The sequence below is a fragment of the Apis cerana genome, linkage group LG1 (assembly GCF_029169275.1).
Source record: "Apis cerana isolate GH-2021 linkage group LG1, AcerK_1.0, whole genome shotgun sequence".
NCBI classification, from domain to species: Eukaryota; Metazoa; Arthropoda; class Insecta; order Hymenoptera; family Apidae; genus Apis; species Apis cerana.
The window spans coordinates 26,340,614-26,363,933 of NC_083852.1; the positions used below are offsets into that span (position 1 = coordinate 26,340,614).

The following is a 23,320-nucleotide window of genomic DNA, read 5'->3' on the forward strand; positions in this document are numbered from 1 at the left end:
TCTGTGATCAGAAAGATCATGCTACACGAGAGTAATGTACGAAACGTCTTCCCTTCTAGATTTGTACAATCGATCTCTGTGCCAGTTATTGTTGATACTGCCAATACAGGTGTCCTCGGATTGATAGATCTGGCGCAACGATGGTTCAAAATTTCTACGCTACGTGCGATTGGATCGGTAAATACAAGTTTTAATTCCTTTGCTATTACATCTTGATCCACTTTTCACTTGGTTTTGCGATGACACGACGGTCAACTAACCGATCGAACCTTCGTTTGGCCCAGTTTGTAGAGAATTAATCTCGTTTTCATCTCCACCGGTAGTGATGGCGCCTCGATTTCAAAGGATATCATTTATAAGAGACAGAAAAATATCATTCACCAGCATATTTAAAACATTTGTAGCGTATAAATATACTATTATTACTATTATTATATTATATTATGTATTGGTGAAAAGAACTCTCATGGGACAGTAAGAGGAATCCTTAGTCTACATCTTCACTTGAGACGCTTTGTTGACACAATTCTCATATTACGCATAATAATAGAAGAGTTACAATTTGTAAATTGAGAATCGTAAAAATTATTTTCATTTATTAAGTTACATTGAAAAATATTTTCGTAACTGTTAACTATTTTGATATAATGTTAATACGTTATATATAGTATATGTTTAAATTAATCCATAAATGAGAAATAAAAAAATTTTTATGTTGTATCGATTGTATCGTTTTGGATTAGTACAAATAGAAATAAAAATGAAAATAGGCTTTTCCTTCGTTTTCACACGAGACTTCTTTTCACCGATGAACAATATGTATATCGAAACAGTATGAAATATTTATTAGATATGTCAATGAATTCTAACAAGGAAACAGCACAAAATCATAAAAATCTCGTCGTTGAATTTTCATAAGACTCTTCTATTCCTCGTACAGCTGCTCCTCCGACAATTCGTTACATCTTCCTTACTTTCGAGTCGTACAAGATGAAACAAGGGAATCGTGCTTTTCTACCCAGAAATAAAGACTTTGTGGGAATATCTGAAAGATGAGCCAACTAATTACGAAGGTTTAATGAAACGAAGAAGCAAACACCGGGCGGCTGTTTCGAAAGTCTCGAAATTAAATTTCGACCTCGCCATCATCGCTAGTCGAAATTATCGAACGGGGAGGAAGATATAAGTAACTTCTTCTCCACTCGACTCGAGAAGCACGTTTATTCTCTTCCCTTCGTTTCGTTTCGAGATGAGACACGCAAATAAAATATTACTGCACTAATTTATATTTATTATAGACGAGCAACATCAATGATGCGGCTAGTTCTGTTCCGCGCTACTGAAATTTCCAACTCTTTCCCTTCCCTTCGAATGTCATCAGAATCGATAACAACGCAACGAAGGAAGGGGAAAGTAAAAAAAAGAAAGAAAGAAAGAAAGAAGAAAATCTTTGCACAAATAAACGGCGTATTATGGTGGTGGAGATGGTTGAAAAAAGAGGAAAAGTGTTGACTTTTTTCGAAAGTTGGCGGTTCTAACGCGGTGCGTTATAAAGCTCTCTCGACCGGTGTACCACTGACTAACGCGTTCGGTGAAGTATGCTCTCGAGGCCAGTTGTTTGCATCGTGCCTTTGATGGCAAAAGACGTTGGAACCTGTTTTCCGGGGTGACAGGTTTCAAACTCTTTTTCCTTCTTTTTTTTTTCCTTTTCTTTTTACCGTTTACCTTATTATTCCTCGAAATACGTGCTCGAAACACGAATAGAAAAGGATCCCTTTCTCCCGTGTATCCTGTTCACGCTCGGCTGGCCGCTACTACACCCAGTCCTTTTCTGGATAATCCAATCCTGTTGTCCATCGGCAAGATTTTCCAAAGCATCGATAGACGAATCGAAAGGAGCATACCATCTTATACAACTTTTACGTGCGTGGAATAAATAAGAGTACACCATTTCCAGTTTCAGTGGTACAAATCGACGAATTCGAATACCACGAGCATCGTATATATAAGAATGATTAATCGATGTGAATTTATTATTTATTTCACTTCAAAGGTGAAATTAATTCGATATTTTTTCTTTTTTTTAAATTATTTTCCTTTTCCTCGATACCCATTTTTCTTTTTTTATCGCGTCCGTTTATACCACGGTTGAGACTATGATACAGCGAAGATGATCGATGCATTCGCTTTATTTTGTTGCGAGCTTGCAAATTTCCTTAGGGTTTTGATACATACAGGGTTTATTGGAGATTATAATTCGATCTTATTTCGTTACATAGTGGATTATATGGCGTGTAATTAAATAATATAATTTCCAAGGCAATTTCGAGGCTTCTAAAGATCTAAAACGGTATCGTTGCAAACAATATTCCACGTTCTTTCACTTTTTTAATTAACGTTTTCGCGAATAATCGTGTTTGATATTAAAAAAAAAAAAAAAACGAATTTCATCTTACCTTTATTCCCGAAAATAAAAGTATATTTCGCCATTGAATAAAGATTTTATAAATTAAAAAACAAAAAAAATGACGCATCCCGATCGATGATGCTTCACTGTTACTTCTTCGTTATTTCCGCATGCCATCGCTGTCAAGGAAAAATCTATAAACAATGCAATTAACCAACTAATGGACGACCTACTTCCTAGCAACGTGAAACCGAGAAAATAATTGGAAACGATAAAAAAAAAAATCTTGTATCGACTCCTGTGAACGATAGGGAGGAAGAGAAATACTACAGCTATAAAAATGCTTGTTCGAGTCCGAGTTACGATTTACATGCGACTGGACAAATTTATTCATTTAGACTTTTTGGCCTCCTTTTCTTTTTTTTTTTTATTCTCGACTGACGAATACAACGAACGAGAATCGCGTCGAATCATTAACACGGATCCTGGCAGAATTGACAATTGAAAGGGGATGCTAAATCCTCCTTAGAAATGTCACCTCTTAGCAGTTGTTAAAGCGCAGAGACAGGCTATGAATCAGCGGATTTCAAACGAGTCTTCACAGGATGAGTCCACAGGATAATTGACTTAGGCGTCAATTGACAAGATCCGAAAGGAGATCTTCTCGTGTTACGCTTCTTCCAAGAACTTTTTCGTCCCTTGATTCGGAAAATGTTTCATTAAGGGATTCCATTTGATTCCATTCGAAGAATTAAGGTTGTGATTTGATTAAAGATAAAGAATACACAATGAGAATATATTTAATCGAGGAAATAGGAATTAAACCGATTTTCTGCTACAATGAATCGTACATATTACGTCGCGTTGCGTTAGAAAAATCGAAACAGCGTCCAATTCATCGCGCAAATATACGAGTGGCATATTTTTGAAGAAAATCGAAGGAACGTGATATTCAGATATCGAGACAGTTAGATTCCGTGCATTTGTTATTTATTCTCGTTCGAATTAATCTCGATCAATTCGATATTGTTACGCTCTCGGAATTCAGTTACGTGCAATAATCCAAAGCGGTAGTGAGAAGTAAGTAAGAGCTGCCTAGTCGTTGGACGAATGCGTTTCGTTCGCGTGGAGACCCATGACGTGGTAAATTTTTCTATATTCTTCTTGTCACAGTTGCCCTGTAATATCGTAAGAGGATGTACATCATTTTTCTACGTCTATCTTCTACAGTTCCTCGAGGCTGGTAGAAAAACGTTTGATCGAGGTTCTATCAAGTAGAAAGAAAACGAAACCGTATCACAATGCATCGTATGCGGTTCTAAGATGGATGGAGACTGGGGAAGGAGCGAGGACAGAAATGCGATTATATTTGCGAGGATTATTATTTTCCCTTTCAACGATCTCGATTCTTGGCGTAGAATAAATATATCGTTATTTTATAATTTTTTTAAAGAAATACAATTTCCTTTAATTTATATTTACTTATCCTTAAAAGTTTCCCTTTAAAATTTAATCGACGACGATATCTTTATTAAAGTATTTACGCGCTTTTTATTGGATTTACACTCGAAGGACGAGAAAAGTCAATTCTTTGTTTAAAATTCGAGAGATTTCTTAATTTCTTTCTTTCTTTTCTTCTTTCTTTCCCCCTCCCTCTTCCTCCCAGATAACCTAAATTCGTAAGAGGATTTCTTCCGCGAAACACGTTGAAGCTTTTCATCATAATCGGGTCTCATAGAAATTCGAAGCGGGCGACGATCAATGAAGATTCTAGGCGGTGTCGGAGAATCGTGGTAACTGGTGCAAGGAACGTGTCAGATATCTGTTTTGGACAGTTGGTTGAATCCTTCGTCTCCTTAACCATCATCCGTGTTAATTGGCCCCTTGTTTTCTTGGGATCTCGGCTTCCATCGATCGGCCGAGAAAACATACGCCAAAAAAACTGGCTCGGTTTCCATGGCGGAATTGTTTGGTCGTCCGGTGTTTGATCCTCTCTTCGATCCTCGACGGATTAAATAAGGATGAATCGATCGATTGATTATTTTATTTTATTTATTTCATTTATATCGTGCATGGCGTACGTATGTTCCTGTACGACGGGATTGAAACGATCCCGTCAACCACCACCAAAATATGCAGTATCTCCTCTTGCACATCTAAATTGAATTCTCAACCATGTCTCTGGAATGTATAATATTTCCCAGAATTAATCATTTATTCCACGCGACTGAAACGTTTGAAACTAACTCTATAAAAGTGTAAATAAACACGCGAGATCGTTTTGAATAATGTACACGATGCAAATATCTGTCCAAATTAAATTTTAAATTGTAAACTGCATCGTGACAAAGGACAGAGGGAAGAAGGATCGTTTCTTCGCCCGAGTTTAGAAATGATAGAATATCTTTATTTCGTTTGAAACGAGATCGACAACTTGGAAACGAAATAAATCGTTTGGAACGTATGGCCGGAGTGCAATTACTCTATATTCACTCTAGTGAAATACTTCTATCAGCGTTGCGAGTAAGAATCTTGACATTTCTGCCGATGCCCTCTTCCTCCACATTGTCATATTTCCGATATGTCGCAATTCTTTAACGGAAGACGCACACTTGGAGACAAAACGTGAATCGGCGGAAAAGGATTTCGTGTGTAGCGACGTAATCTAACAGTTCATGTCGATTTCATACCGCTTCCTTGTTATCAAATTTATTATAAGAGATTTATCTTTTTCTTTTTTCTCTTTCTTTCTTTTTCACGCGATCGATTGGATCGTATAGAAATTCTTCTTTGTGTAAAATATATTTATTATTAATGGATATTTAAATTTCGACGTTATCGGCATTTATCTATAATTTCATATCTCTATATCGTTTGATTATCAATTATTTTCACACGAATAATTTCATATAGTCGAAACTAATACGATTGCTTGCTTATGACCGTAAACAGAATTTATCCTTCCTTTAAAATTTATACATTTTATCTATTTGTACGTTATACGCGAGAAGAATTTTCCAATATCCTGCAATCTGTGTTATACATTTAATCTTTCGAATTCTGTGGAATACATTAACGAATCCAAACTTTCCAAATTGATAAAAAGTTCAAGTGATGGATAATCAAGATGATTTAAAAATCAACTGAAATTTGACAAATCGCTCGAATTAATTCCGAATAAATTGGATGGAAGTGAAGCTCAAGACAAGAAATTATTATTATTCAAGAGATCCTTTCTAATTGCTCTAAACGTTTCTAAACAACGTGTATCGAACAATTGTCCTCGTTTTTGTTGACAGAAGACCAGGGAAGATTAATATCTCCACCGATGTTATTAATATCAAGTCGGGAAGAGGAGACTGGTGAAGTTAAACTTTAACTTTGTAATTTATCGCGTGGATTGTCGCGATCCAATGGTTTTCATATTATCGAACAAGACAGAAGATAAAAAAAGGAAGGAACTTCGTTCGAACTTCCAGAAAACAGTCCAGGCTTAAGCTTGAAGTTGGGGAAGAGGGAAGAGAAAGAAAGGAGAAAATAAACGATTTTTTTTTCTTCCAGTATTGTACATACGAAAAATAAAAATTTTCTTTCCAGTATATTCCGTTTCTCTTTCCTTGGAAATATTAAATGATATTATCGCAATTACGATTATTAAAAGTAGAAATTTAAAAATATGTAAATTTCTTGCAATTTAACAGTTCGTGAAATTTGAAGAAGCAAGTTTCAGCGAAATATTCTAATTCTCACGGTAAGGCGATTTTGAAGAATTCGATAGTTGAAGAAGCGGGAAAATGCCAATGAGGATTTTTTGGATGGCACTCTGGAATTTTGCATACGTTTTGCATCCAGCTTGCCGCGCAGAATACGCAGCTATGCGATGCAGAAGTTGCTATGGTTGCTCGCTACGCTTAAATTGGGGAAAACGAGTTTGCAAAAAAGTCGCACGCTTTTCAAAATTTTTGACGTTTCCAGAGGATGGAAAGAGATCTCCAATTCGAATATCAAATCAAGATTCTTCTTGTTTTTTATTTTTATCTATAAACGAAAAAATTAGTCTCAAAAAATTGCGTACAAGTGAAACATAAACTTTTGTAAAATTAACATTATACTCTGTTGAGTTAATAATTAGTTACTTTGAAATTATAGATAATTAGTCGATGTTGAAAGTAATGCAGTTAGCCCCAGTTTGTCCAAAATCAAGTTTCTGAGATTCCCATCCCAATCTATTTGTTAAATGAATATTGCCAGTAGTCGATCGTTTTGGGGTTTCTTTCGTCGTTAAAGACAGCTTTTACTTCGATTCGAAGTTCAGCACTTGTCAGCGAATTCTCTTTTAAGAGATCCGAACGTGTTATCCGTTTCTTTCTCTTTTTTTTTTTTCAAGAAAATGAATACAAATTCATACACGACGGAAATGTAGGTCGATCGATTTTCGAAAAAATGAATCTTTATTCGACGTTTATTTGACAATCTAAATCGACGAAATGAAAAGTTAATGAAACGAAAGTTATAAAGAGAGGAGAAAGAGAAAAAAGTGAAATAGAAAAGAGGTAAGGATTGAAAAATATGACAGCTCGAACAAATATATCACAGTTTAGAAGTCAGACGCGACGCTCGTTGTCCATAGGCTGGTTGTCTTCTTTCCGTTCCGTATAACGGGAGATAAACGATTCTCACTGGCAAAACTGGGCTGGTGTTTTTCGGCTGAAGATTTCGACTGTCAAGAAGATTTATCGTCGCGCGTCGTTCTCTGCACAACGCACCGACTAATACATTTCCAACCAATTCTTTACGCGAATCTTTCTTTTTTGCAAGAAGAGGGGAATCCAGTGAGGACAGGGGAGAGAATAATTACGTATTTTTATCAATTTAGCCGAGCAAAAAATGCGCAAGAAACGCGATGAAAAATAGACGGTATATCGTTCGCCAACGATAATTGGAGAAATTAAATAAACATGGATTGAATTCAACGAACGATTCGATAATTTCTTCGTCCATCTTCGTGGATACTTGTAAAATTAATTACGATACAATTTCAGATATAAAATTTTTTCGAGAGAAAAATTTCTGGAAAATATATTCTGGAAGAAAAGACTCTTCTCGAGCAACGAGCAGGGTGAAATTACGCCGATTGTCGAGTAGAGAAAGAGAAAAAGAGAGAGAAGGAAACTTTCGTTCTCGCATTTTCGCGTGCTGGATATAATGATGAACAATTGGAAATATCCCGGATGCCTTCCAGCTCTTCCAAAAAGCTCTCCCTCGCAAGGCTCGTTATCAGAAAAGACGGAGAATACCCCTCCTTATTATCTATCCTTTCACCGATGTAACAGTGTGGAGGAATAACGATGGATGTACACCACGTTCAACTATTTTCCAACATCCGAGCTGGAACTCCCCTTTTACACAAGTTTTCGAGGCTGTAAACATTGGATGGGGCGATCGATCACGATACAAGTTGGAAATCGAAATGGCTAACAAGGAGAAAAGAAGAAAGGGGATAGCCGAAAAATTGTGTGTAAGAAAATAGAAGGGGGATGATGATAATACAGCAACGTTAACGTCAGCAACCGTGTGCCGTGACCAACGAGGGATGTAAGAGGTTTACAGTTGCTAGGCAACCTGTTGCCACGGGCACCCGCCGCTCTACCATCACAGGACCTCGCTAGGTAGGTTACGATCTTGCGTATAGAAGTGAAGGGAAGATAAGAGATGAGACTAGAATCACAATTCACCATTCCATGTTTTATTCTAGCATTCAAAATATTGTAAAGGTTTCACTCACGTGGTCTAAGTATTGCAAATTTTTCGTACGTGCGAGTAAAGGGTTTGATCCACTACTGAAACGATGGATCGTTTAATGACACGTGCAGAAGTGAAGAGAAAATGAGATTAGAATCACAATTCACCAAAAATTGTAAAGATTTCACTTATGTGATCAAAGTACTGCAAATTTTTCATACGAGTAAAGGGTTTGATCCACTACTGAAACGATGGATCGTTTAATGACACGTGCAGAAGTGAAGGGAAGATGAGACTAGAATCACATGACTAGAATTCACCATTCCATGTTTTATTCCAGCATTCAAAATATTGTAAAGGTTTCACTCACGTGGTCTAAGTATTGCAAATTTTTCGTACGTGCGAGTAAAGGGTTTGATCCACTACTGAAACGATGGATCGTTTAATGACACGTGCAGAAGTGAAGAGAAAATGAGATTAGAATCACAATTCACCAAAAATTGTAAAGGTTTCATTCATGATACTGCAAATTTTACGCACGAGTAAAGAATTTGATCCTACTGAAACGATGGATCGTTTAATGACACGTGCAGAAGTGAAGGGAAGACGAGATTAGAATCATAATTCACCAAAAATTATAAAGGTTTCACTCATGTGATCAAGGTATTGTAAATTTTTCATACGAGTAAAGGGTTTGATCCACTACTGAAACGATGGATCGTTTAATGACACGTGCAGAAGTGAAGGGAAGACGAGATTAGAATCACAATTCACCAAAAATTGTAAAGATTTCACTCATGTGATCAAGGTATTGCAAATTTTTCATACGAGTAAAGGGTTTGATCCACTACTGAAACGATGGATCGTTTAATGACACGTGCAGAAGTGAAGAGAAAATGAGATTAGAATCACAATTCACCAAAAATTGTAAAGGTTTCACTCATGTGATCAAGGTATTGCAAATTTTTCATACGAGTAAAGGGTTTGATCCACTATTGAAACGAGTAACGATGGTTTAATTGTAAATAACATATATTGACAAGTGTAACGAGTATTAATTATTTGCTATTGTTAATTTCATCATCTGTCCTCGATATTTAGAATTCGAATTGGCTTGTATAAACGCGTGCTTTAATTTCCAATCAACGATATACACAGGTATTGGAATGTTTACGAGAGTTCAGTAGTATAGCTCAATGTCACGTCACCCGAACCTATGTTTACCGAATTTATGTTTCACGGTAATAACGGAAATACGACATGGCGTTATTTTAAAGAGCGTTTTAAAGAAGAGATTGAAACTTAGAAATTATTATTTAATCAAATTCTTCTTGTCTCAACCTGAATAGAAAGGTGAGTTAATTTGGAATCTAACTTATCGAGTTATTTCTAATTATAATGTGATAATATTAATTGTTTTTATATTTAATTGTATCTTGCTTAATGATTACAATTAAAAAATAAATAAATTTATTTTTTACATATATATAAAAGAAAGAAAGACGATAAATTCATAGTTCGAAATTAAACTCGGCCGGATCATTTCTTGTGAACTCGTTCCACCAGTTACAAGCGATTTGCATTCCAAATCCCTTTACTAAAATAGCTCCTTCTCGGAGGAAGGGATAATTTATAAAGATAAAACGTCACGATATTCAAATTAACTTGAAACCATATTGATAAACGATATTCCAGGCAAGTTTTTATTCCTCCGTTTATTTTTAATGGTAAGTATGATAATAAAGTAGAAAAGAACTTCCTAGTTACGAGAATACGTACGTTTTCATCTGTTATGAATTAACAATACTTCCATCTTTAGATCGAATCATCAATGGAACAATATTCGAACATGAATACATGCACGATCTAATCAGGAGATAATCTACGACATACGTTACGACGTACACGTATAATTTAATACTAATCGTAAATTCAAGAGATCGAATACACGTTCTGATAATTACTCTACCAACATATGCGACAAATAAATCGTAAAAATTATTATACGATTTTTATTTGTACGTATTTTATTATTATATTGTAACACAAAACAATGTACGTATCATTAAAATATCCAATAATTGTGAACGAATATATATTCTCCAAAAAGTTTCATTTCGCTGTGTGATACTTCAAAAGTCCACCCTCCAGGACAGAGGGTGTAGGAAAATCGATATTGATACCGAATTAGAAGAGTATATGCGCGTCGAACGATAAGATTTATTCTCGTGAATAAAAGATTTATATCAATAAACAAATATATATATTTGTATTCAAACATAACGACGTAAGAAAAAATTTCGATGCGCAACGAATGAAATTCTTACGTGATCGAAATTAACATGAAAATGATTAAAGATGTTCCTAGAGTGTACGTTGAACCGCAATTCCAAACAAAGGGAAATTAGAAGTTACAGGCTACGAGGACATTTTGCAAACAATCAAGAACAGTCAACAATCTCGTCACGTTCGGCTATGGGTTTGGTCTGGTTAACCAATTCAATGGATTCACAACCAGGAACTCGTTCCATCCGGTATGATATGCAAGCTTTCCGCTGTCCATTACACGGATAAAATTCTATCTGCTACAGTTGCGTATACAACTGAATTTCATCGAATCTCTCCCGTTAATACGAGTTAATACAAGCCATCAGAATGATGAAAAAAAAGAAACGCGAGTCACGAATGAAACGTGAAATTTAACGCTGATAATCCCTTTGTTTCCTCTCTCCTTCTCTCTCTCTCTACAATATCAACCACCACAAACGATGCGCTTGTCATTTGTTCGAACGAGGCTGATCGAGGCCCACTGTACACGCACACACGTACAAATATATAAACAAATTTCATTTTCTCGATCCGTGTCAATCAACTTTCTTGTTTGCTTTCCATCAATTCCACTTTTGAGCGGCTCCTCGAAAAGTTAACAGCTTTCTCGAATAAACAGTAAACATCAATAGAAGAGATATCGGCGGGAATAAATAGGGCATCGAAGAAGATGCCTCTTCGACTATCGGTCCTTCCATTCCATCGCAATATCGGGGAGGGGGGCCGTACGTGAAAAGTTTGCGAATAGTTAAACTGAGGCAAAAAAAAAAAAAAAAGAAAGAAAAACGACTGAAACATTTTTCTGTTTCCAACTCGTTGCTCGAAATGAACGGTTTGCATACTCGTAAGAAGTAGTGGTAAGAAAGAAATGTCAACCGCGCGTTAACAATCGGGTTTTATGCGGCGTAAAGAAATATGTCGAAGAAATATTGAATTGGGACGAAAGGAAAAATAGGAAAAGAATGTTCGATCCGCGCTGCAGATTATAACGTGGCATTTCCCCCGATTTGCCATGGCTCTGATTAAACGGCACCCTACCACGTCGTTATCGACATCCGAATTACCCGGGCACAGAGAAAGAGGAAGAGAGAGAGGATGGGATCAGATATTTTGCGAAACTTGGATTGAATTTTTCTTTTATTTCAACCTGAACATGGAATTGATTATTCGTGGAATCGTGGAACGTGTGATATATTTAGAGTGGTAGAATGTTACTATTATTGGGACAAGAAGGTCGTGACGATAATAATGTGAAAATTTCTGTTCCGTTTCTTCAACTTGATGCATTCGAGATTTTAGTTTATTTCATTCGAGCCTGCTCAAAATTTTCGACAAATTAGACGTATTAGTTTTATATCGTTGTGAGAGAAGATGGTTAGATTTCAGCAGAAAGTACGGAAACGTTTCAAGAACCAAGTTTCGGTTAATTTAGTTTTTATTAACATCCCTCACAAATGTCTCGTACCCCAAGTTTTGTTTCATAGAGACTTCTGCTCTTTTCTTGCCAACTTTCCTTCGTCACGGTTTCGTGTTACTCGCGGTTTTCTCTCATCTTGATGTCCTCAAAGGTTGCATCCTAATTTTCAATATCGTTTTTTATCTCAAATATAACATTTAACTATAAATCTACCCCATGAAAAAAAACGTCAAAATTTTTGAAAGAAGACGCGAAGAATTTTTTCGAAAGTGGAATTATGAAGATAGAAATTTGAAACAAACTAAATTTTAATTACTTCATTTTTATTTATACGTAAGATCACGGAACAGTCTAATTATCCTTTTTTAAACGTTTTAATATAAAAGTTTACAAGTTACCCTATATATAAGAAGAATAATTCGTCCAGGGAAAATTCTAACAAACAACAAGATTTAGAATCTGTCCAACATTTTCTGGATTGAAAGAAAAAAAAAGGGGGGGAAACTAAAATAAAACGGTTCTTTATAATATTTTAAACGCGTTATCCCCTGGGATACATTCTTCTCTAAGGAGAATGAGAATGAGACAAAAAAGGAAACGATGGCGAAAAAGGAATTATTTAGTGCGAAAATGTGCAAACTGGAAAATCAAACTTGCTCGTTTCAAGCTACATTATTTAACAGCAATGTTCTGATGGAAGTTTGCTTCGTACATTTTTCATAACAAGGCTATGAAGCTTCATTCTTCGGGAGAGATCTCCTCTATTTTACTCAAAGTACGTCGTCAACGAATAGGTTGTTACTTTAATCTCATCTCGCTTCAATAGTAACGCGAACAAACAAATACACGTTATTACGTGTATCACGATGGAATGATACACCTCTCGATTGGGCAGAAAAATTTTAAAAATTAAATCATTATTGCTCCTTATATATATATATGAATTTATTATTGAATATCGTAAAAGCTCGATCGGTATTATTCGTAAATAGAGTTAAATTAGAGTATCGATAAATCTAAAGCCGAAAGGGAGAACGGAAATCTAATTAAAAGCGTGCATCATCATCATTGACGGATTGAGCGCACGAAGATTCGAAGATTGAAAATTTATTCGCGCGAGAAATAAAGTCTCGTAAACGAACTAAAGTATTTTGTCAAATTTGTCATCAAAGTGATACACAAGTTTGATATAAAATTTTTCTTAAATTAATAGGTTTCCCATAGTTGGTTACAGACTATCAGGACGAATATAAAAAATTACAAACGTTATATACGCGGGGAATATTTATCGAAAAATCGATCTTGGAACAAATTTTTATTTTCTTAATAGCAAATATTTTATACCAAATGTATTTTATCGTTAAAACTTCTTACTATACTTTTTCCCCTGTTTGTATTTCGATGATATACATCGTTGATATCAAAAATTTTATTCAATATCCAGAAAAAAGGGATCGCAACCACGCGAAAACTTTTTTTTTTTATATTCTTTAAAACTTTTATATTTCATCCGATTGTAAAATTTTTCCAATTTCAAGTGAAACGATTCGTTGACAGAAAAAAAGAAACAATTTTTTTATACGACTTGGTATTGCAAGACAAGAATCTGTTCATAAAATCACGAATATATCGCATCGAATACCGATTCCAACGCATGCGGCAGCTGTAGGAACCTGACTAACTAGATATTGGACGTGTACCGTATATACACACTTCCTGAGTGCGTTCCATCTCGTTACTTCCGTAATTTAACGTGCCTCTAATTTTCATATAATGTTTCCCCCCCCCCTTCTCTTCCTCTCTTTTTCGTAGAAAAGAAAATAATCGAAAAAAGAAGAAAATTAATCGAAAATGTCTCGAAATCATTTACAGCTAAAGTTTCTCCTGGGAAACTCGTCGTAATTTATTGTTCTACGGGGTAAAAAATTTTTGCAACGCGTTAAAACAAGGAAAAAAAAAAACGTTCGATTTCGTACATCAAATCGAATATCTATAAAATTTATAAAATTTAAATTTCATGATGGAATATATAATAATATAGGATAACCGCGTAATAAGTCGCGTGCAAAATTGGGAAACAGACGATATTTTCATTTACACGAAAATTGTTCTTTCCTTTGTTGCGGTACTTGCTTTTATCGGAAGCGGAACAATCGTTTGGTCTTTGTCGAATAGAGAGAAAAGAGGAGGGGACGGGACATTTAATGAAGCCGGAATTATAAAGCGAGGGTTGCGGAGAGACTCGTTCCATCTTATAAGAAGGAGAAGAAGAGGAGAAACAGTTCGTGGAAAGGATAATTGCTGTTGCTCGGTAGTTACTTCCATGGAAGAAACGTTTAATCACGGGTACATCGGTGTTTCAATTCCCATTTTATTGCTCATTGTATTCCCAAGATGTTTGTCCACGCCCCCCTCCCGCCAGACGTTCCATCAATTTATCAATTCGTTTCGTTAAAAATGTATGCATAATATTCTCGGAAAGAAATTCTTCTTTTTCTCAAACGACCCGATAATTTCGAAGGAAAAATTGAACAATTTTACGAAAACGTCGAGAATGAAATCTCCGCGACCTTCGACCGAATCGAAATGTTCCTTTTCATTTCACATTTTCACGTAGTTACGTAGTAAAATACTTTTCCTATCGGCGCGTGTATCGACGCGAGATCGATTTTCAATGGGTTTCCCCGAAACTGCAATTTTCGATAACACAGGAGCCAGAGGGATCGAGTGAGAATTTTCCAAATGCCGACTCTTGTAATTTTCGTTTTTGTCGTGATTTTTGCCTACGCCACGGGACAATGACTAGACGGAAACCCGTATATACGTATCCATCCATTTTACTCGGGTTCATTCGCGAGTTTCCGGTGAATGTGACGCACTGTCTTTCCACGCTTTTATCACCTGCGCGTCGATTTCGTCCTCGATTTTGAAAAAAAAAAAAGAGAGAGAGAGAGAAAGAAAAAAGAAAAATTAAAGATATCGCGCATAACAATAAAATTTCCAATACTTTTAAAAAATACGCCTGGTTCTATACGATTTTTGTGGATGATAAAAATTGTACAATTTCCAATCGTGCATCGTGATTATAAATTAATAAACTCGAGTTCGGCGAAATGAACGAAATCGTTTAACGCGTTGCAAGAATAATAAGGATCGGCTGTGCTCGCTAATGAATTTATCTGCATATTTATATATTGATTACTAAAGCAATTACATATTTGCCTCGCGTGAATCGGGTATAATCGAGTAAATATAAGTTGACGTGTTGATGTAATTGTAGAAATATACGAATGCGTAAATGATGCACAATGCAGAATGATGCACAATGATACGTAGAATATGGATACGATTCGATAATTCCGTTAATCGTAATAATTTACAATAACGTTATCATCGGGGAAATGAATTGATTGAAATAAAGAATGTGTATAATAAGAAAGAATAGAGAAAACACAGAATCGAAATAAAACAGGTTAAACATTTTTCCTATCGTAATATTCTCCGATCCAAACGTGGTGGTCAATTTTACACTTAATCTTATATCCACGAAATACGTGAAATTAATATTCGACTATGACTCCATCACTCTCTTTGTGTATTCTGCAAATTTTCACCGTAATTGTTGTTCAAAGTATTTTCGAAACAATGCTCCAAACTTGACAAAACGCCAACACCTGTTTCGAAAACTTCCTAAGGGTAACCTCAATCTTTGAGGAGGAGCAAAATCGGGGGACGACTTTGGTAATAGAGCACTCGAGACTTCGTGCAACTATATTTAAAGGAAGAGATTGCGAAAAGTTCGGATTCGGATAGAATTCATCACGGAAGAAATTTGGAAAAAATTGCTAAATTGCCGTCGAGAAAATTTCCTAATTCCAATTCCTCGAAACATCGTCTCATGCGATTCGCGTGATACGATAAATTTGTCGAAAATATTGTAATAAAGGAAAAATTTGGCGTCGAGACGTTGCTAACTCATTATCGGTCGAATTAACATTCTCCTCTCGACACCGCGTTAATTGCAAAAGTTTTCTAAAACCACGACTGTGTAAAGGCTTGCGTAACGGGACGATAAAACTTTTTAACGTTTAACGAATAAAAGATGTGTAGATGGAGCTTTGGTATAATATATATAAGTAATCCTCAATGCTCAACCTCGATCATTCGTTCGAAATGTGCAATATTTGTTACACTTTTATCACGATCCTTTCTTTCTTCTCTTCTTTTCCAATCCGTTGAAACGAATTGAAACGAACAGGCGCGAATTCGGGCTGTGCGCCCGAAAATATGACAGAGTAAGACTATTTTAAAGGATGTATATTATTGTCCATTTGGGTAAAGTTGGCCCTCCTGAGATTTGACTGCTCAAGTAAATTTAGTACGGAGTGAGGTCAAAACTCCCCAGAAGAGAATTGCGCGAATTACATCATCCGACAAACTTAATTCTCAGACTAACAATAACCTTCCATTTAGATGAAACTATGATTCTTTGATTCATAAACTTTATAAACTTTCGTCGACGAGTATCTATCTACCGAAAATTTAATTTTCCCTTGAATTTTTCGTGAAATAAAAAATATCTATTAAATATTACGTCATTTATACGTTTTACTTAAACTATGTATAAATCGTTTGTATTGAATTCATCGAAAGACGGATGATATCGAATTACAAACTTACATTGCAGTTGAATATTTAACGATAATTAGATTTAATATTCCAATTTGAATGTCGAGGAAATCTGTGCACGATCTCAGCGTCTAATGTTCGTTAACTCTCTTTCAGTTAGTCTAAATGCATAATATATTCACAAATATATATATATTTATAGATATTTTGAATAACACTGGCTCAGCCGAAAACACTTTTAACGAATCGATCAATATTCGCACATACAACGAAATCAACTCCGACTCTTCGGTTTAAGCCTACTGAAGATCCATTTACATACATGGAGCGTTACTTGCATGCTTGTTAACCTCCTTTCTTCGTAGCGGGAAATAAGCTGAGAAGATGAACTTTGCAAGCAATTCGTTGAGAATCATCACATAATATAATCATTAAATATTTTTTTATCATCTATATTCTTTTGCAATATTCGCAAGATTATTCTTTCGAGTTAAAGCGTGTCGTCACGAGTCGCATCGACCATCCTTTCATTTACCCGATTACTTTTCATCGACTCGTCTTATATCAAAAATGAGGGTAATTAAAATTTCAGCTCGAATGAAAAAATAAATATAGACATCAGCTGCTAATTAAAGTAAAATAATTAAATGTTATTACAGATTTATAGAAGGCAGATATATAGCGAAAAAATGGAAAATTAAAAATTTAATGTAAATCGATATGTTTTGTATAAATATCGTTACGTAGATCAAGAATCAACTCATTCGAACAAAAATTTTATCTGTAATTTACAAATCTCGAGTATTGATCAACCGCATATCGACTAAAGTGGAGAAAAACCTCGAATTTTTTTTTTTTTTTCTTTACTTTCTCTCAAAAACTTTCATCTGCCACTATCGCTCCTTCCCAAACGAGACTTTCTCTCTCCACTTTCATTCCAACTCGACCAAAAAGAAAGAGATTAAAATACAAATTTTATCAAAAGGTTTTTATAGGAGAGTTATGATATTGAAAGTCTTTAACTACGTTTTATGTTTACGTTGTTTAAAATTTTTTTAAAACATCGAAATTTACGATAATTTGTATAAATATTGTAACAAAATGTAATATTTATACAGACTGCTTCATTCCCTTACCGATTACTCTTAAGGAATGCAAATTATATCATTTATCCTCTTTAAAAGGCCACTTAATTTTCATATAAACTTATCGATTATTCTTACTTAGCCCAAATACAGCGTATTGAGGTCATAATAACTCAAGATATTTATCGAATTGTAGGAAAACGTATTCGTTATAATATACGTGTTTATCTTTCTTAATGGAAATAATTGCTTTATATACAAATACATTTTGTACGAAATTGAAATGTATTTTTTATAAATTCATATATAATTAATACATATAAATATAAAATGATTAATAAAAAATATCAACATTTTTATTTTATGAAAATAAATACGCCAGAAACCAAAAAAATATTTCCACTATGTAATACAATAATTTTTTAAAAATCTTTTGCGTTGTAATTTTTACATAAAATATATATCATAATTTTATATCGCAAATTTTTATATTTAATTTTTCTTATCATCAACGACCATACACGGTTGATCGAAATTCAAAAAAATTAAGTATTAAAATTATATAAAACGATAAAGTTAATCGGAAATCAAAATCGTCCCTTGATAATCCTCCCGGATAAATCTTGCAGAGCAAATATAGACGAGGAGAGCAAATAATGGAAGAGAGACAGAGATAGGGTAAAAATATTGAAATCAGCGCCATCTTCAGAGTGCCGCAAATGAAACACAAAATGAAAGGACAAAACATAATTGGAGAAGGATGGAAATAGAATAAGAATTGATCTTTAGCGACATCTCTCGAAGACTAAAGATATCTCTTCAAATAATTATCTTTTTAAATATATTCAAGAGATGGCGCGGATCTTCAATTCTCATTCTACTTTATCCTCCCTAGAAGAAATATCTTTGATATTCGTGAGATGGCTCTGATAGTTAATTCATCCTCTATCTCTTTCACACTGTTTTCCATTCTTTCTTTCTTCATCCATTCTAAGTTTCATTTATTCTCTTTATCTATATTTATTTGTTCTTCTTATATTACATGTTTTTCAAATTAAAATATAATTATGAGATATCAATTGAACAAATTATTTCAAAACTATAAACAATTGTAAAGTAAAAACAAAAAATAATCATATTTTTTTTAATAAAATATTATTACATAATTACAACTATAAAACTATTACATACAAATGTGTAGATTAGGAATTATTGTTGTTTAAGGATGAATTAACATGTATTATTCTGTTCATACTGTTTATTCTATTATTCAATATAGACGAGGAAAACAAATAGACAATGAAAAAAGATAGAGATATGAGAAAAATATGAGAATTAACGCCATCTCCAGAGTGCCGCAAATGAAACTTACAAAGAAAAGACGGAAAATAATGAAAGAAAAATAAAGATAAAATTATAACAACCATTTTTCGAATTAAAGATACCATGTGAGAAAGTAGGATTTGATGATCAACGCCATCTTTTGAATCATTTTTTAGAAAGATGTTTTTAACATTCGACAGATGACGCTAAAAGTCAATTCTTATTTTATCTCCATCCTTCTCCAACTATTTTCTGTCTTCTTTTTCTGTGTTTCATTTGCGGCACTCTGAAGATGGCGCTGATTTCAATATTTTTATTCTATCTCTGTCTTTCTTCCACTATTTGCCCTCTTCGTCTATGTTATGGCGCGTGTCCGCAGATAAGATACACCGATATCAATCGAATATATTTTCATCATTTCTCTTTCAAAATTATAATGTGTCAGAATTGTCAATGATACAAATATAGTGGCTATGAATATTTCATCACATTTTTATATTATGAAAAAATTAATAATTCATTATTTCTATAAATATTCTAAAATTTCTTTCTTATTAACTTTAAATCCGTAATTATTCTTAATTTAAATTGAAATAGTTGAAAATTGTTATACATTTTATTTATGAAAATAGTCACTTACAGAAATAATAATCCCCATACTCGTTTAAACGTTTACGTTCTTCCCCTTAACTTCAACTTTAATTTTACGCCAAACTAGAATAAAAAATATACATGTACACGTTATTAATCTGATTTAATCTGAAATTTTTAAAATTTATCTTTTAACTTGATATACTCGATATACTTACCATCTCTAAAAAATTTTCGAATATTTGACTTATGAGATATTTTATTAGTTGGACACGATTTATTCTGTTCCTCGATTGAACTTATATCCTCCTCCATCTTTACTTCAAATTATCCACGGATAAATGATACACAGTTTATTCTAAACAAAAAATGTTAACATCTATATTAACGAATGATCACAATAATTATTAACATAGATTCATAATTTATTTAGAATACAACTTACTATAGTATTGGTACAAAATATTTGATATTAATAATAACAAGTTTTTATTTAAAGAAATTCTCTACTTGTTGCGATGCTCTATGTTACGAATATAATAAAAATATTGTTTTTCGACATTATGAAACTATTTTACACATCTTGTTGATATTACTGTTAACATTATTATACAATTCAACACATTATACGAGAAAAATATTTACTAAAAAACTAAAAAATACATTCAATTATCATTTATTAGAGTGGTTACTAATTATTCTAAACGTGAGGATAAATATTTACATTATACATAGTTACATCACAAACGCGTTTCAATTCTGGTTCCTCTAATCGACGCTGAAATTTCTTGCAGTGCATCTAACGTATAATGCAATCAAATGATTATTAATATTGAAAGTAAATTTTTAAAATACGTATTGTTAAAATATCGCATATATTCCATTTCATATTTCATATTTAACACAGTGCGATAATAAATTTTCGCTAAATAGAATTTGGATATATTTCAAGAATTTAATACCAGATATATATATATATTATTTGTAAAATAACTAATGTCTCGTTTGTACTCCGTTGACCTAGTTATTAAACACAATACAAATTTCTTTTACATTCTAACTGGTTATATATAAACGATACTTGTAAAATCTTGAACAATTAAAAAGATACGTAATATTCATATCGAAATCGAGCTTACACGGCATACATGTATCGTTTACTTTTTATCGAATAATACAGGTATTTCATAAGACAGATTATCTGGATTTAATATAGATTATGTTAGCGGAATAATCTTATGTTGCAGTACGTAAAACTGCAAATATATATATCACAACCTTGTACCACTTTGTTACGAAAATTTTCTAAACGGAGTAATAATTTCAAATTTTATAAATAATTGCTTCTCTTTACAGATTTGAAGAATCTAACATTTACGTGAAAAGTATTCATAATTGCACGTAAAACTGCAACTCTTTTATTACAATACGTTTGAAATTATATTTATTTTTTCTTGCCAAAACGGATCGAGACAATTTTATTCAAAATGCTCGAAAATATTTTTGCTCGATTACGTCGGTTAAAGCATATAATAATATAATAAAAGTAGTACCGTTTTAAATATAAATATCGAATAAATATTAATTTATATTCATTTATCAAAGCAGTTGGATCAATTATCCTGGAACGTTTAATATCGCAACTGATTTTATAAAAATAATAGAAAATTGATAAATGAAAGACTCATCGCGATGACGTTACCAAATAAGAAACGGAAAGGAGACGGGGTGGATGGAGAGCAAAAAAGACTTACGTTTTGCTATACAATCGTCACCTGATTCCGAGTTGCAATTTCTTCAAGGATTTCAACGGAATCGAAATTTCCCAACCGCTCTATTCACAAAAATACGATAACGCAACGGACGGAGAATCGACGAATGGGAGTTGGCCGCAGCTATTGTTCGAATTACGGCCCGTGGCCACTCGATTTCAAAATCGGACTCTTACTTAACTCCGCTCAAAGGAAATCGTGTCGAGCGGATAGACGTTCGAACGAAAGAAGAAGATGGAGCCCGATCCGCGAACGCGGCAACGATTCGCGGATGCCAAACTGCAAACTAAAATCCGGGAATCTTGGGTGGTTGTAGGATAACGAGAGGCTATTCGTCACTTTGAACTTGGCCGAATAACGCGAGCGGAAGAAGTAATTTTGGCCGGTGGCCAATTCCTCCCACGCGGCATTTTGTATTTTTCTACGCGAGGTTGTTGAGACACGATTCATGGATGGGAAACGCGCGATATCGCACAATTGCGCGTGAAGAAATTACGAAACCGAAATTAATACATTACGATTCGTTCGAAAATAGAAAGCGAACGACGATCGAGGCTACGTCGTCGACGATCCTTCCTTCCTCTCTTTCTTTCTTTCGTTCCCTTGGAAGCGAGATCGAGGAGAGGAAGATCGAAATCTCGGTGGAGTCGTGGGGAAGGGGTTGGATGGTTTAAAAGCTCGGTTTGTCGCGCGATGGAACGGTTAACTGTACAAGGCTGGAGGCCTTCGTGGCTGGCTCCTGGAGACTTTCCGTTTGACGGAAGGCGGCAAATTCCAGATAGTAACTGTCGTCGGCGGAATGATCGGTCAGGCTAGAAGGAAGGCATTTAATACGCCTTTAGCGAGGCGCGGCAGGCCGGTCGAGGTGAGTATCGCGCGGCCACGCAAGAAAGTCAGCCCGGTCAGTATACGGCACAGTTAGCCTGGCAGAAGCTTGTACAGAGACCGGCCTCTACTGAGAAATTTATACGGCGGCCTAACCAGCAATTGCACAGCCACCCCGAGCCGCGAGTTCGTTTATCGGATGCTGCGCTAATTGGACCACCGGCCGATCCCAAATGGACAAACTCCCCTGTCCAATCCCAAAAGGATTTCGTCCTTCCCAACCATTCCGATCCTTCTTCTTTTCCACTGCTTTTTGCCGCCGCTCTCGCCCGATGCTCGCCCGTAATTCGACAGACTTTTTTTTCCATCCGGATCAGACGCGAAACGTTTCCTCATCCGGGAATTTGCGGCTGGATTCGTCGAGGTCGAACGGGGTCCAGGTCTTTTTTCCCTTTTTCCAGTTTTGAAATTTTCGGCCGATCGATCGAAATTCGATGCGGAATCGAGGCGAGAGGAGGATCGTGGTAGGCGGAATCGAGGTGGCGCGACGAAATATAACTGTCTTGTTCGCGGTTCTATAGAAGAGGCACGAGCACGTCCCACCAGGTGAAATATTATACAGATGTTAGAGGAGGGAAAAAATGGGCGTCCTGACGTGCGGCCGTTTGCGTTAGGACCGTAAGGCAGTTGTAAAATATTTAGGAGTCATCCCGCCGCCCGGTTGTAAAGCCAGGGCTGGGCACAATGGCCCCCGTGATCTTTTTCACGGCACTTCACGATCCACAATGTGAACGACCGTGGCTCTCTAAAGGTGTGTCGAGATTCTAGCATTCTTCGAGGCCATGCAAACTGCCTCTGTTTCTTTCGTCACGCTTGACTTTCGATGTCACCGGTCAACGAATAAATGGCTAATTTTAACGTAGGTCCACGCGGGGAAACGTAACAATACTGCGACCAATGGGTTGACGAGAGGGAGAGGGAGAGAGAGAGAGAGAGAGAGACATTCGATCTCGAGTAGAAACTTCACCTCGCTCGATTCCTGTATTTCTGTACTTTTTTCCTTTTCTTTTTTTTTCTCAAGTTTTTTCAAATATATACACGAATGTTTACGAATTAAAATTATATTAAGAGGTAAAAAGAAAAAGAAAAGGGAACGAAAAGAATATCTCGGCCAGATGCTTCGAGTACCAGGTGAACCGAA

The 23,320-nt window shown here is 35.1% G+C and overlaps 1 long non-coding RNA gene across 2 annotated transcripts; it reads right to left on the reverse strand.

Moving 5' to 3' along the window:
• Positions 1–1,337: 1,337 nt before the first annotated feature.
• LOC133667810 (uncharacterized) lies at positions 1,338–21,634 on the reverse strand. Of its 2 annotated transcripts, none has more exons than XR_009833426.1 (4): positions 21,277–21,634; positions 19,741–19,880; positions 19,572–19,645; positions 1,338–4,588 (listed from the first exon to the last, which is right to left on the reverse strand). It is a non-coding gene; the product is annotated as an uncharacterized LOC133667810 (long non-coding RNA). The 2 variants fall into 2 exon arrangements; XR_009833427.1 differs by lacking the exon at positions 1,338–4,588 and adding an exon at positions 17,875–18,311.
• Between the last annotated feature and the right edge of the window lie 1,686 nt (positions 21,635–23,320).